The 14,794-nt window shown below is 46.0% G+C and overlaps 1 protein-coding gene across 1 annotated transcript in view; it reads right to left on the bottom strand.

Moving 5' to 3' along the window:
• Window positions 1–14,794, bottom strand: part of VPS33B (VPS33B late endosome and lysosome associated) — a 2,132,768-nt gene that overhangs the window by 1,580,357 nt on the left and 537,617 nt on the right. The window lies entirely within an intron of this gene.

Below are 14,794 nucleotides of genomic sequence, written 5' to 3' on the forward strand. Positions count from 1 at the left end.
AAACTTTAAATCACAGGTAGATGCTGATTCAAAGGGTGATGCTGTAAGTGATTGTAGTACAAAAGTCAGATCCCAAGGTGAAAGAGGATCCTTAAAAGGGGGTTTTAAGTATATAGTACCTTTTAGGAAAACTTTGCAAAGCTAGTGGGAAATCAAGGGTTGGTTGGCAAAACCAATATGAAAGCTAGAATAACTTTGATTGTGGAAGCTGAGGCTCCTTTATTAAAAATGGCAGTCAGAAATTCCAAAATTTTTTCTGCTGGTGCTGAACACGGGTCTAATCCATTATTATAGGCCCAGATAGAAAATATCTTCCACTTGTTTAGGTAGAAAGTCATAGTGGATTGTTTATGCGATGCCAGCAAAATATGACATACGGGAAAAGGTATAGTATTACGCCTGGGGACTAACAGAAGTAGAGGAACCAAGCTGTCAGCTTGAGTGTCTGAAGGTTGGGATATACTGATCCCTGAGGATGGGGCAGGAGATCTGGAACTGGGTCCAGAATCCAAGGTCAGCAAAGCAGATAAGGCCACAGGAAGCGAAACCATATCTGTCGAGGCCAATAAGGAGCAATGAGAATCACCTTGCTTCTCAACCGAGGCGCTTTCTTGAGAAACATCAGGATCAGAGAAATGGGGGGGCATAGAGCAGACCCAGGGGCCAATCATGTAGGAGAGCATCTCTGGGTGACTTCCCCCGAGTGGAAATTAGGGCAAATTAGCTTCAGCATTTGTTGTTGAGGAGTGAGGCAAACAAGTAGCAGCAAGGCTGGCCCCAACCAAGAAAAATCTCCTTAGCTACTTTGGAGTTCAGAGACCACTCGTAAGGCAGGAGGATGCATCTGCTCAGCTTGTCCACAATTACATTGGAAGTCCCTGGGACGTGCATTGCTATCAGAAAGTGATTGGAAGATATCACCCACTGCCATACTCGGAGGGCTTTTCGATACAGTGGATAGGACTTGGTTCCCTCCTGTTTGTTGATGTACTAGACTACTGGACATGTCTGATTGAATAGCTATCATCCCTGGAGGTAAGGCAGAATGAAATGCTTGCAATGCCAGAAGCACTGCCCTTAGCTCCAGAACACTGATATGCAGGCTGGCCTCAGAGGGGAACCAAGTGCCTTGGACTGTCTTCCCTAGATAATGCCCCCTCACCACATCTGGGAAGCATCCATGGTCACTATTGGCTTGGGCTGGAGGAAGACAAAGGGACGGCCTTGAAGAATCTCTCTCGAATGCATCCACCAAGTGACATTGCTTTTGCATTGGCTAGAAATGAAAATTAATTGGTCCATGGGATGAGTCAGAATTGACCATTGGTTCGCTAATAACCACTGGAGAAGTTTCATGTGGAATCTTGATAGTGGCACCAAAGTGATAGTACTGCCATGGAGCCCAGAGCTTGTAGAATTAATTGAGCAGGTATTTTGTTTCAGCCCAGAAGTGGCTGGACTTGCATCTGTATTTTCTGCAACCTGTGAAAAGAAAGTAAAAGTGTTGAGACAAGCTCCGATGAATTCCATGTATTGGTTGGGAGTTAACTGGGATTTGGCAGTATTGACTGTTATGCCCAATTGGCAGGACAAGTCCAGTATGAAGTCTGTGGTCTGTTGCAGTAGATGCCTGGTGGAAGCGGTGAGGAGCCAGTCATCTAGGTAAGGAAACACTGCTAATCCATGTGGCGTCAAATGTGCTGTGACTGCTGCCGTGCATTTGGTGAACACCTTGGGGGCTGTGGTGAGAGCAAAGGGCAGCGCCCTGAACTGGTAATAACTGGCTCCTACTCGGAAGCAGAGAAACTTTCTCGATCATTTGTCCACTTTTATGTGGTAATACACGTATTGAAAGTCGATAGAGCACATCCAATACTCTTTCTCCACGAAAGGGAGAATAGACTGAACTCTGACCTGTGTGTGTTCTGACTGGGTGGAATGTCGGGGAGTTTTGCAGGGATTATTGGATAAAGACTGAATGGAATTCTGTAGCCTCTGGTAATTATCCTTAGCACCCAGACATCGGTGGTAATGAGTCACCAGGCATTTGTGTGCAAAGAAAATCTTCCCCCCAACTGCTTCCAGAGGTAAACAATTGGGCCTCCATTCAGGAGTGCTGATACAGTTGACCGGAGAATGAATCTCCGGAACCTTGATTCTGTGGACTACTCCTGCCTCTTGGATGGTGTCTTCCACTGAAACTCCCCCCTCTGCCCTGAGGGGAGTCTTAGCCACGTGCGTCCTGGAAAGGCTTTTCGGATTTTATGAACCACATTTTACCATTCCTCGAATTCCTAGAGTAGGATTACTGAGGAGTGGAAAAATGTATGCCCACAGCAGACAAGTCTTTCCATCCTTTTCACACCTGGACAGGGTTTCCTTAACCTTGGGACCAAACAGGGAGGACCCATCAAAGGGGGCATTGACAAAGGAAAATATGAATGGTTCCGCAAACTCACACAGGTGCATCCAAACATGTCGTCTTATTGCAATGCCTGAAGTTGCTGACATGGTCACCCCTTTGGCTGTATGTGCAATGAGCCTCATGGACGAGTTCGATATACACTCTAGAGTAGCTAGTTGGGAGGCTACTTTCTCCTGGACCCCACCAGTCACAGCTCCCACCAGGGTACCTGACAGCTCCTTGACCAGATCCCTTTGGAGTCTAGTAAAATGTGCCAAAAATTTCAAAGACCTGACGGAGAAGGTCATTGACGCATAGACCCGCTTCCCAAATCTATCCATTGCCCTGGACTCTTGGTTCGGGGGATGGACAGTACAACTTTCTTCAGCAAGTTCTTTCTTAGTAGTAGCCGCTACCACCATGACATTTACTAGCAAGCCCTTAGCCCAGTGGGGTTGGTCCTCTGGGCAGTAAGAATATTATCAGGTCTCCGGGGGTCATGTTCGATAGCATCAGGAGCCTTCCAAGCCCGCTGAGCAATTAATTAAATTGTCAGCGAGCGGGGTCATTCAGAGGGTAGATGGGAGCGCTCCAAAGGCCTGCAAGTACACAGATTCCTCTGAGGATGGGTCTTTGGGCATCCAACCACTCCTCTGCTTCATGATTTCCAAAATGTCTCTAAAGGAGACGTCTTCCAGGGGTGATTGTGGAGAACCCTCTCCATCAAAATCCGTGTTCTCTGTGACGGATTCTTCAAGAGAATTGATGTGCTCCCTCTTGCATGATCTCTTCCGAGTAGGTTCCTCAGTGGGAATATCTGAGGAGAAATTGGAAGAAGGGATATCCTTAGAAGGTAAGTTTGGCAGACCTGATGTGCTCTGTCCGGGGATAAAATTTGGTGCCTGAACTGAAATGCCTGGGCCTGAAAGGGGGACTCCAGTAACCCAGGGGTTACATGGGAAGAAGCAGTGGCCAAAGCCCTTTCCATGGCTTGAAAGGTAGGACCCTCTGAACAGGGTTGGGAGCCCAGAACAGAGACTGACAAACTTGGAACCAAGGTTACATCCTGCCCCGACAGCTCCACCTGGCATACCAGAACAAAGGAAGGGTCCACCATGACCACAGCTCTAAGGGAAATGGTCGGTTCTGTAGAAATGCTTGGAACGGCATGAACCCCCCATGCTTGATGGCAAGGACATGGTCCTGGGGACCCAATGGAGCCAATGGTACCAAAGGGGCCAGAGGCAGACTTGGCACAGAGGGCAAGGGTGCAGTCAGTGCTGAAGTCATGGGAACCTGGGTGGATGGAGCCAAAGGCTCTAAAACATGAGGACAGAGGAGTAGATTAATTGGGTATTGAAGGAGAGAGCCCAGCTGCTCCGAGAGGCTCAGTGGTCTGAACAGTAGAAGAAAGACCCCGGGCTGCCAAGATCTGGTTGACCAACCTAACAACGTCCAGTTCTGAAAGGCTTCTGGTGAAGCACGTAGATAGAGCTGAAGGAAATTCCGGTCTCTCCACAAATGGCCTGAGTAAATGTCCAAAAAAGGGATCCACTGAAAGTGAATAGACAGACCTGGGTTCCAAAGATATGGATGGCTTCAGTACGGCATGTTGCACCAAGTGTGAAACTGTAGTGCTTGTCGGAGCGGAAGAACAAAGGCTCTAAAAACTGTAGTGCTTGTCGGAGCCGAAGAACAAAGGCTCTAAACTGTGGACTTACCTGGTGTTGACAGAACTAAAGAAGTCTTTGGTGCCTAAGATTTTGTCTGTTCTAATAATTTATGAATTTTCATTTATGGTTCTGAGGCTGAGCCCTCGGAGGCATATGTATGTTTTTTAACAATCGGTGCAGAAGGGGATGACACCACCGATCAAGAAAACTTAGAGCCAGAGGCTGGAGGGGACTGGATGGCCTTGGACAAGGCTTCCTCAAAAGGGGTCTTAAGGAGGCCTTTGAGGAGCAGCTTATTAATTCTCTTGGTCAGGGTACTATTACTAAAACCCTGGCAAATAGAACGTTCCACACTTAGATGGGGCACACTCAAGCAATAGACATATTTATCATGGTTATCTGAGTTTGGCATGTTTCTGCCACACTCAGAACACTGTTTGAATCTTGCGGTAGAGGATTTAGGCTTTTCAGACATAACTATCAAAAAAGAAGACACTCACACAGAAAAAGGATTAAGAAAGAGAAAAATTCTATCAACAATGGCAGAAAAAGGGTTACTGCAAGGGTAAAGAGAAAGAACTACTAGTGATAGAAGTGGAAAGTATTTACCATGGTAAAAGAGAGGAAAAATACACTCACTCAGATAGACCAAATAGACAATAAAGAAAGAATTAACAGTAATAAGTTTTAACTATGAATAGAAAGAAATTAGTACTGGAAAAATCAGTTTACTTAGCTGCGAGAGATTCTGGCTGACAAGTCTGATTCGCAAAAGTGGGAAACTAGATCACGGGTAATTTAGAGAGAGGAATTGTGGGTAGACTTGCAGCTCGACAGATTTTTTTTTTGGCTGGACCGAGCTGTGTAATGGCTGGATCGTTTCTGAGGATCGGAACAATACCCATTAGTCAAGAATAGATGAAGATTGACAACATTAGATCCAATGCTACTTATGCCAAAAGGGTACTAACAGTGGTATGGCTGGCTCCTTCTCCTTTGCTTTTGGATCACCCTAGGGGAAAAAGGGGATTGAGAAGAGTGGGAGTGATGCACAGAGAAACAGACCTGCCCAGCTGATGGAGAATCCATCCACTGCCATTGTGTGGTCAGCTGTCTGTTGCTCAGAAAGCAAAAAGATCTACTGCTGATAAATTCAAGTTGTAAGGACCATTTGTAAGAATGCAGCCCTATTCTGCATCCACTCATGGTGGTCCATCTTTAATGTACTCAGCTGGTCTACCAGTGAGTTTTACTGGGACAGGATACAGACTGCTTTTAGGTTCACATATGACATTATGGCAACATCCTAAGCAGTCACTGCCAGTCTGCATGGGGTGGAGGGCAGGATAATGTCTCCCTGCCTGTTTATGTAGTATAATTGTTTTGCCCATGACCATCTGGAATATTCCCTGCTTCCATATTGGTTAAAATACCTTTACAGCTTGGACAATTAACAACATGTCCTTATGCTGACCTCCACATTCACTTTAATAACTTTAGAGCTTGGAAAATTGCCAGCATTTAGTAATGTTGATGTTTCTCTTTCTTTCAGTGAATATCCATTTGACCTGGAGCTTGAGCCCCTTTCTGTAGACTCCACAGGCTGTGTCTATGTATCTAAGGTTATAGTCTATTTCATGTGGTCCTGTCTGAATGAGAACATCTTCTTTTTCTGGGCCTGCTTTATCTACCCTTCTAGCTCTTGCTTGAAACTAGCCAGAATGGGAATCATCTTCTCCAGAGATGGTCTGTGCTGACTCCAGGGTTGTTTGAGGTACCACTGGAGTTTTCTCATATACTGCCTTGCTATAAGTACCATGAAAACCATAGCTGCCATATACACTAGAAATTCTCTCACTGTAATAGATTGTTTCTGATAAGTCTGTAAAAAGAAGCCTGCCAGGGATTCTATTTTGTCCTGCGGGAAGAAGACCATTTGACTACTAGGGACCAAAAAGATTCCCAGAAATATTACCCTTTTAGAAGGCAGAAGGTTTGATTTGGGTAGGCTGACAGCTCTATGGTTTAGAACAATTTAGTGTAAACTTATTTGCTCTATCTCTAACCCCTACCTGAGAGTATGCAAAAATCAGGCAATCAATCAATCAGAGATAAGTAGATGTGAATGTTCTAGGTTCGGCAATATGCTATCAATGGAACCAGGCTCTTTGTAAAGACACTGGTTGCAGTAGCTAAACCAAAGGGAAAGGAGGTAAACTGACAGTAAGAACTCCCCACCTCATATTTAAGGAAGGGTCTGTGATCACTGTAAATGGAAATGTGGAGTTAGGCATATCTGAGCTCCAGGGTCACTGTTAGAGTCTGTGGGGGAAGAAAGGGTAAACAGGGCCTGCAGGATGAGCATTTTGAATGTTGATACCTTTGGAAAGGTATTTAACCTTGACATGTCCAAGATGTACCTCCAAGAACTACTCTTTCTTGGCACTAGGAATAGTTTTAAGTAGAATTCTTTAACTTGTTCCTTTCTTAGCATTATTTCTACTGCATACTGAAGTAGAAGTCTGTCTATAAGAGGAGGTACTCAATAATTTGCTCTTTTAACACAAGTGGAATCGCAGTAAACTTTGGTTTTGATGAGAAATATAGTCTTTAACCTTAGGTTACTATTTGAAAGATCCCTTTCTGTCTTCAGTAATGGCTTCCTAATAGGTGAAAATTGTGTAAGTTAAACATCTATCTTACTGGGCTGTTGGGTTTGGGAGACTGGAACAGAATACAAAGGCCGAGGTTGGTGTTTGGTCTGGAGTATGGGTGAGAATGGAGCATGGGGTAGTCATGATAGTTCTGTTTGCAGGGTATGATACTGAAAGTCCCCAATCTTTCTTTTTTGGTCTTCCTCCTCTTTCTTTTTATACTGTCCCTTTTCCCCTTTTGCCTGCTTATCTTTACCTTGACAGTAATAACAGGGCCAGCATTCTGATGAGTAATTTCAGGGGGATGAAATAACCGTTGTTCAAAATGAAGTGTTCTCCTTTTCCCTTAAGTCTCTTCAACACTTCAGCTGCTGCAAATAACATAGCATACACATCATCAAACACCTGTGGCTTTGACATACTCTGACAGGGGTTGGCTCATCAGCCAGGCATGCCTTCTGTTAACATGTCCTATTTGCTGCTCTTCTGGATGCTGCATCTACAGCATCGTGACTGCATTTTTATGCCATGTTTCCCTATCACTGAGGCACTTCTAGGAGTTTTAACACTTTGAGTATCTTCAGACAACACCCTTGTATTTGTTAGTTAAATGAGGAGCTCCCATTGATATTTAATCATGAGAATCTGACAGTCCAATACTCAGAGAGCCAGGATAGGAACTGTTTATGCTTATAGCCTCAAGGTTGAAGACCTAGAAGTTAACTGGAATGAAAGAGCAAAAGTTCAAGGAAATACTCATCTCTCTAGCACTTAGGAATGAGAGAGAATACTTGGAGTTGAAGAATGTCAGTATCTCAAAACAGCATGTATGATGACTATAGTATAGATATGCAGCAGAGCATGGTATGGAATTAAGGAAAGCTGATAGTGGAATGCAGAAGTGCAGAAAGATATCAAAAGAAAGCATGAGTGTGGGAAAAAGTGGGAGACAGAAAAGACATACCAGGTTAAAAAAGAATAGTGTCTGTTTAATAAACGAGGCTAAGAGTGCTGTTGCAACAGTACAGAACAAGACGTCAGAGGCACTCTACCATTTTCTGGAAAGTGACAGCACAAAAAAAACATCAGGTTGCAAGTCAAAGGCAAAGATACAGAAGGCAGTCATCAGACACCATTCATCAGGAATGCCAGCAACAATCTGCTCATCAGTCCACAGGACATCAAAGGCTTCTTGACAAAGTCTACCTTTTTTGAATCAGCACATTAATCATCTCAGAATCTAGAGGCTCACATAGATATTATAATTGATTTTTTCCATAAATCAAAGTCTTTTCTCAATTAAAAAAACACTAAAGGTTTTCTGTCTATAAAGTTTATAATCCTGATATATATTTACAATGTTTACCTCTATCAACATCTTGTTTCAAAAATAAAGAAAAAGAAAACATTACACATTGTAATTCCTCATGGATTATTTATCGACTGCATTCACACTTACTGATTAATTCAATCACAGTTAAAGATAATAAACCTTACAGACAATTAGCAAACAAGCAGCAGCTTAATGTTTCAATAAATTGTGCAGTAAGAATTTCCTATAGGTAAGTTGCAAACATGCAACATTCAAAACACTGAGAAGAACTGAACAGATTATGTACCACCTGTGGTATAAAGTAGCAAAAAAGGTAAATCAAGTTTAGGAAAAATCTTGGAATGTTAGATACCGTACAATGAGAAGATGCTCATTTTTCCTGTGGATTCCTGCCATATGCAAACATTATCATAGGGGCTCCAGCTTTCCTTTCTTGCTGTGTCTGTGGCTGGATTACCCGGTACCATACCTCTCAACTTCTTACAGCAGGAAATCTGGAGAAAGCCATAAATAATAGGGGGGGGGGACAAAGGCCCAAAAATATGGACAGTTTTTAAATACTGCTCTTACAAACTTAGAAAGTTGATAGAATAACAGCTTTAGATTAGCATGAAGTTTCTGAAGAGTATAAATTATGAAATTCAACTGCCTTTCATTATTTTTTTTACTTCAGTCCTCAATGACTTGCCAATGATTTGTCAGAAAAACATAATTATGACAAAGAGACCGAAAGTATGAGGCAAAAATACGGACAGTTGAGAGGGATGCTGGGAACTAGTAAGAAAGATGCACAGCTTTGATATAAACATCTCAGAACTACATCTACATAGTTAGCATGCAGCAATTTGTAAAATAAGCAAACATGTAAAACTTTTAGTTATGTACTCACCATAACTTCAGATGTTTGGGATCCATCTCGCCTACATTCTGACTGATGGGTTCGGAGCCGATCCCTCGGCTCTGACTCGGCACGCTTATGCCAAAGAGCGAAGTCTCTTATTGGCTGAGCTTACTATATCCCAGGATGCACCACTACCAATCCCCCAGATCTAGTTTGTCCGCACACATGCACACATGCACGCCCTGCTTATATAACATCGTCAGATGAAACAAGATAAAACAGTAGAACTCAAACCGTTCAATCTCTTCTGATCTCCAAGGCAGGGGGAAGGAGGGTGGGTATTAGGAATGTAGGCGAGATGGATCCCAAACATCTGAAGTTATGGTGAGTACATAACTAAAAGATGTTATGTGATCCTATCTCGCCTACATTCTGACTGATGGGACAGCGTCCCTAGCACCTAAATTCTGGGTGGCTCACTGGAAAACACTCCTGAGTACCGTGGAACCAAATGATGCTCGCCCTTTAGATGCCACATCCAATTTGTAGTGGGAAATGAAAGTGTGCGGATTGGACCAAGTAGCCGCAGCACAAATCTCCGAGATAGCAAGCTTGGAATGAAAGGCTATAGAAGTCGCCATAGCTCTGGTAGAGTGAGCTTTGATAGATGTTGTAAGTTGCTTATTCGAAGAATAAGCCTGAGTTATACAATCTCTAATCCATTTGGAGATAGTAGCTTTTGTAATGGTTTTGCCCAATTTATTGTCTGAGAAGGACACAAACAATTGGTCTGACTTACGAATTTGTTGAGTCCTGTCTAAATAGAAGCGCAATTGCCTGTGAACATCCAATTTATAGAGAGTGTATTCAGCTTCATTGGAGAATTTTGGAAAGAAAACTGGTAGCTCTAGGGATTGTTGGAGACAGAAATTAGAACAGACCTTTGGGACAAAGGATGGATTAGGTCTAAGTGATACTCTATCCTTGTGAACAATCAAGTACGGTGGTCTGATAGACAGGGCTTGAAGCTCTGAAACTCTTCTTGCAGAAGTAATTGCAACTAAGAAGGCCGTTTTCCAAGACAGATATTTTAACTCACATGTAGCAGCCGGTTCGAAAGGGGAAGATGTTAATGCACGAAGCACCAAATCTAGATCCCACGGAGGCGCAGGATGAAAACTGGGGTCTTAACAGACCCGCACCTTTAATGAAAGTTTTGCATAGTCTGCTGCTCATCAATGGAGGATCCATGGACTCGTGAAATTTAGAGATAGCAGCTAGTTGGACTTTAATAGTAGAGACAGAAGATCCTTGATTAAACAGGGATGTTAAGAATTTCAAAACCTCTGGGATAGGAGCAGTGATAGGGTCTAAGCCCCTGAGTTGAGCCCAGATAGCAAACCTCTTCCACTTACTGAGGTACAATTTCTTAGTGGTGGGTTTGTGGGCCGAAGATAAAATGTGAATAACTTCCGGTCTAATGTGTGACTTCTGACTAAAGTCGGAAGTGGAGGAGCCAAGCTGTCAACTTCAAGGAGTGAAGGGACTGATGCTGTTGTCCCGACTGATGAATTAACAGGTCCGGAATTAGGTCTAAAGTCCACGGATCGTCCACCGCATGTTTCTTCAGGTAAGGAAACCATACCTGACGAGGCCAGTATGGGGCAATCAGTATCATTGCGGACCCCAATTGAGAAGCTTTTGAATGACTTTGGAGAGAAGTGGAATCGGAGGAAAGGCATAAAGTAGCCCTGTTGGCCAAGGTTGTGCTAGAGCATCCATAGCTGGTACTCCCTGATGTGGAGTCAAGGAGAAGAACCTTTGCACTTGGTGTTTAGTGGAGTTGCAAATAGGTCGCAGCACGGCCCCCATTTCCGGAAAACCTGAGCTGCTACTGTTTTGTTTAAGGACCACTCGTGAGGAGAGAGAATTGTCCTGCTTAATTTGTCTGCCAGTATATTCGATTTCCCGGAATGTGGGTCGCTACCAAGAAACGGCTGGTAGCTACCGCCCATTCCCACACCCTCATGGCCTCTCTGCAAAGGGGGTAAGATCTGGTCCCTCCTTGCTTGTTTAGGTACCAGACCACCGACATGTTGTCTGTGTGGATGGCGATTATGCCCTGAGGGAGAAACCTGTGTAAGGCCTGTAGGGATAGAAGTACCGCCCTCATCTCCAATACATTGATGTGGAGAAGAGTTTCGCCTGGAAGCCAGGATCCCTGAACTAACCTGCCCAGACAATGCCCCCCACCCTGTCTGGGAGGCATCTGTCGTCAGGGTAACCACTGGAGAGGGAATAACAAAGAGACTTCCTTGATTTATATTGGATGTCTCAAGACACCAGCGAAGGTCCCGTTTGCATGTTTCTGTAATCATGATGGGATGATTGAGGGAAGGTCCTGAAAGGACCATTGAGTTGACAATAGCCACTGAAGAATCCTCATGTGCAATCTTGGCAGAGGAACTAAAAGAACCGTGGCAGACATTGAACCTAAAACTTGTAGAACCATCCTGGCTGGGGCTTTGGATCTTGAAATCAGAGCTTGAACTTGGCCCTGTAAAGTTTGGATCCTTTCGCAGGAAGAAAACGCATCAATTTTGAGTCTATCTCTGCTCCTATGAACCTTATGCGCTGAGAGGGCAGCAAGACAGACTTTGACCAATTGAATGTAATCCCCAGGGTAGCACCCAGGAGATGGTGGCTTTGAGGTTGTCCATTAGTAGATGCCTGGTGGTGGCAGTCAGGAGCCAGTCGTCCAGATAGGGAAACACTTGGAATCCAAGACTCCTCAAGTGAGCAGTCACTACTGCCAAACACTTGGTGAACACCCTGGGGCTGTGGTGAGACCAAAGGGCAGTGCACAAAATTGGAAATGACTGACTCCCAGGCTGAAGCGCAGATACCTCCTGGACGCCTGATGTATCGGTATGTGATAATAGGCGTCCTTGAGGTCTATGGAGCACATCCAAACATCCTTCTCCAACAATGGGAGAATGGATTGTAACGTGACCATTCGAATTTGGATTTCGTGACGGATTGGTTCAGTCTGCTGAGATCCAATATTGGTCTCAGGTCCCCTGTCTTTTGGCACTAAAAGAACCTGGAGTAATTTCGGATCCGATCTGGTCTGTGGGGACCGGTTGGATGACTCCTTTTCTAGCAGCTTTAAAGCTTCTGCGGCTGCAATTTCCCTTTGACTGGGTGGTGGGTCCGGGATTTTTGGACGGTGGGGGTGAGTATGTGAATGGGATGGTGTAACCTCCGGCAATGATCCAAGCACCCATCTGTCCTGAGTGATTGACTCCCAGGCTTTTAGGTGCTTGGCAAACGACACCCGACTGGCTCCGAGCAGCACAGCCGGGCAATCCCTCATGATGTGTGGGAGGCTGAAGAGCCACGAAAGGACTCGCGGTCTCCAGAATTGCGGGGCCCTCTGCCGCCTCTGGGACGGCGTCTCACAGAAAAATTCCCCGTCCTCTGCCTCTGGAAGGGGAATCTTCCTGCTGTTGGGGAAAAACTTACGTGATTTACGGAACCACATCTTCCCCTCCTTTAGCCTTGGGATAAGGCCGAAAGGGAGTGGAATAACGGGCACCTACGGCAGATAAAGTTTTTCCCTCTTGCTCACAGCGGGTAAGGGTGTCTTTAACCTTAGGTCCAAACAAAGAGGACCCATCAAAGGGAGCCGTGAAGGAAGACTTGAAGGCCTCCGAACTGACACAAGCGAGCCAGGCTTGTCTCCGAGAGCCACGCCTGTGCCTGCCGCTCTACCCGCCTTCGGCCGCATAGGAAATGAGCCTCATGGACGAGTTAGAAATTGACGTAAGGATAGCCAACTGAGAGCTAACCGACTGGGCTAGCTGCTCAGGTAGGTTACCCGAGAGGGAATCTGACAGCTCCTTGACCAGATCCCTCTGAAGCCTGGTAAAATGTGCCAAATAATTCAGAGACCTTAAAGTAAAGGCCGCTGAAGTCAGGGTGCGCTTCCGCACTGTCCATGCTCCTAGACTCCTTATTAGGAGGATGGACGGACGTTGAAGCCTCTGCCACGTCCTGTTGTGTAGCAGATGCCACCACCATGGCATCTACAGCCACGCCTTTAGTGAGGAACTCCTTCTCGGGTGGGGCAGACAAAAATTTATTAGGACGAGAAGGGACTGGTTCCACGGTATCTGGATGTTCCCACGCCCTTCGACAAACTAAATCCAGAAGCTCGTCGAAGGGCGGAGACACCCAGGAGGCGGAGGGCTGAGCCCCAAAGGCCTTGAGGAGCACTGACTCATCAGCAGAGGGGGTTTGGATATCCAGCCGCCTCGTTGTTTGAGGATCTCTAAGATGTCTGCAAATGAGACATCATCCGAGGACGACTGGGGACCCCTCTGCATCATCAAGATCAGTGTCCGATGTAATAGACTCGGGGGAGTCCACGTGCTTCCTCTTGCATGATCTCTTCCTTGGGGGTTCCTCTGAAGACAACTCCGAAGAACCCTCAGGAGGAGGGAACCCCAATGGGGGTAACCTCAGGCCCAGGGGCTCCGCTGCCTACGGACAGGGGAACTGCCAAAGACCCAGTCTCCACGCCCAGGGAAGGTGCCGGTAAAGCCGGAGAGATGGCGAAGAAGACTTGGCCAAGGCACTCCTCATAGCTCTGAAAGCCGGACCCCAGAGTCCTGGGAGTGTCCGGTCCCCGGAGCCATGATAGCCGATGGAAGTCCTGCAGCCAAGCACCGAGAGGGAGGCTCGGAACCGATAGCATAGGTCCCAAACATCACCCCGGGTCCAGCCGAAGAAGTCCGTGTACCAAACTCGGACCCGAAGGCCGGGTTGGAGTAAGGGTCGGAGCCGACCCTAAGATCTCCACCGGCTCCAACAGCACCTGCTCCGACGGAGCCCAAGCGGTCGGAGGAGGAATAGCAATGGGATGGGCCTGGGCTATCGGCTCCGAAGCCAACTGGGTCGGAGCCGAAACAAATTTTTGAAAGACTGGGGACTGGAACAGTCTTTGGAGCAGCCTGTCTATATCTGAATCCGACATCCTCGAAGACCGAGAGGATACTGAACGGGTTCGAGATGGCCTCTCCAACGGCCCCAAAGGGCTAGGGGACCGGCTCCTAGGCGACCCGATGACTATCGGCGCCGAAGGAATACCCACACTAGATTCCATCGGTGCCGAGGAGGACTTCGGCGCCGAGGAGGAAGTGTCTGAGCGGGCAACCTTTGTCGGCTCCGAGACCAGTGGAGCCGATGAAGGTGACCCGCCTCTCGATGCCCCAGCCATCGGCTCCGAAGCCAGAGGAGTCGAGACTGGTGGCATCGAGGCAGACCGTTCCGCCCTCGGCTCCAAGTCCTTGGAGCCAAGGAGAAGCCTGCCTATGTCTTTTGGCGGTCGGATCCGACGGACTGGTCGGAGCCGACGCCCTTTTCTTTAGCTGGAGAAGGAGAGGATGCCAAAGCTTCTTCAAAGGAAGGTTTAATTAACCCTTTAAGGATAAGTTTATTCTTCCTCTCCTGGAGGACCCTTGAGGAAAAAGCGTGACATACACTGCATGACTCTTGTAAATGTTTTGCACCCAAACAATACACACAGAGAGTGATCGCCTGTGATAGACATCTTGAAATTACATTTGGTGCATTTTTAAAGCCCAAGGCCTAGGATTCTGAGACATTATAGCAACAAAAATCAGTAATCCCTGACAGAAAAAAGGAAACTATCCACTGACTTTCTGTTTTACTGACACTACCTAACAATCGGTTTACAGTTGCTGATTAGGTAAAGAAAACCGTAACAAATAACTAAAGGGTACTTTGAAACCCTCTATGGTTTAAGGGGGTTGACTGACCGGGAAGGCCCTAAGATGAAGGAGGCCTAAAATCAAAATCAACGCC

The sequence above is a fragment of the Protopterus annectens genome, chromosome 7.part0 (assembly GCF_019279795.1).
Source record: "Protopterus annectens isolate FY-2018-M chromosome 7.part0, PAN1.0, whole genome shotgun sequence".
Taxonomy (NCBI): Eukaryota; Metazoa; Chordata; order Ceratodontiformes; family Protopteridae; genus Protopterus; species Protopterus annectens.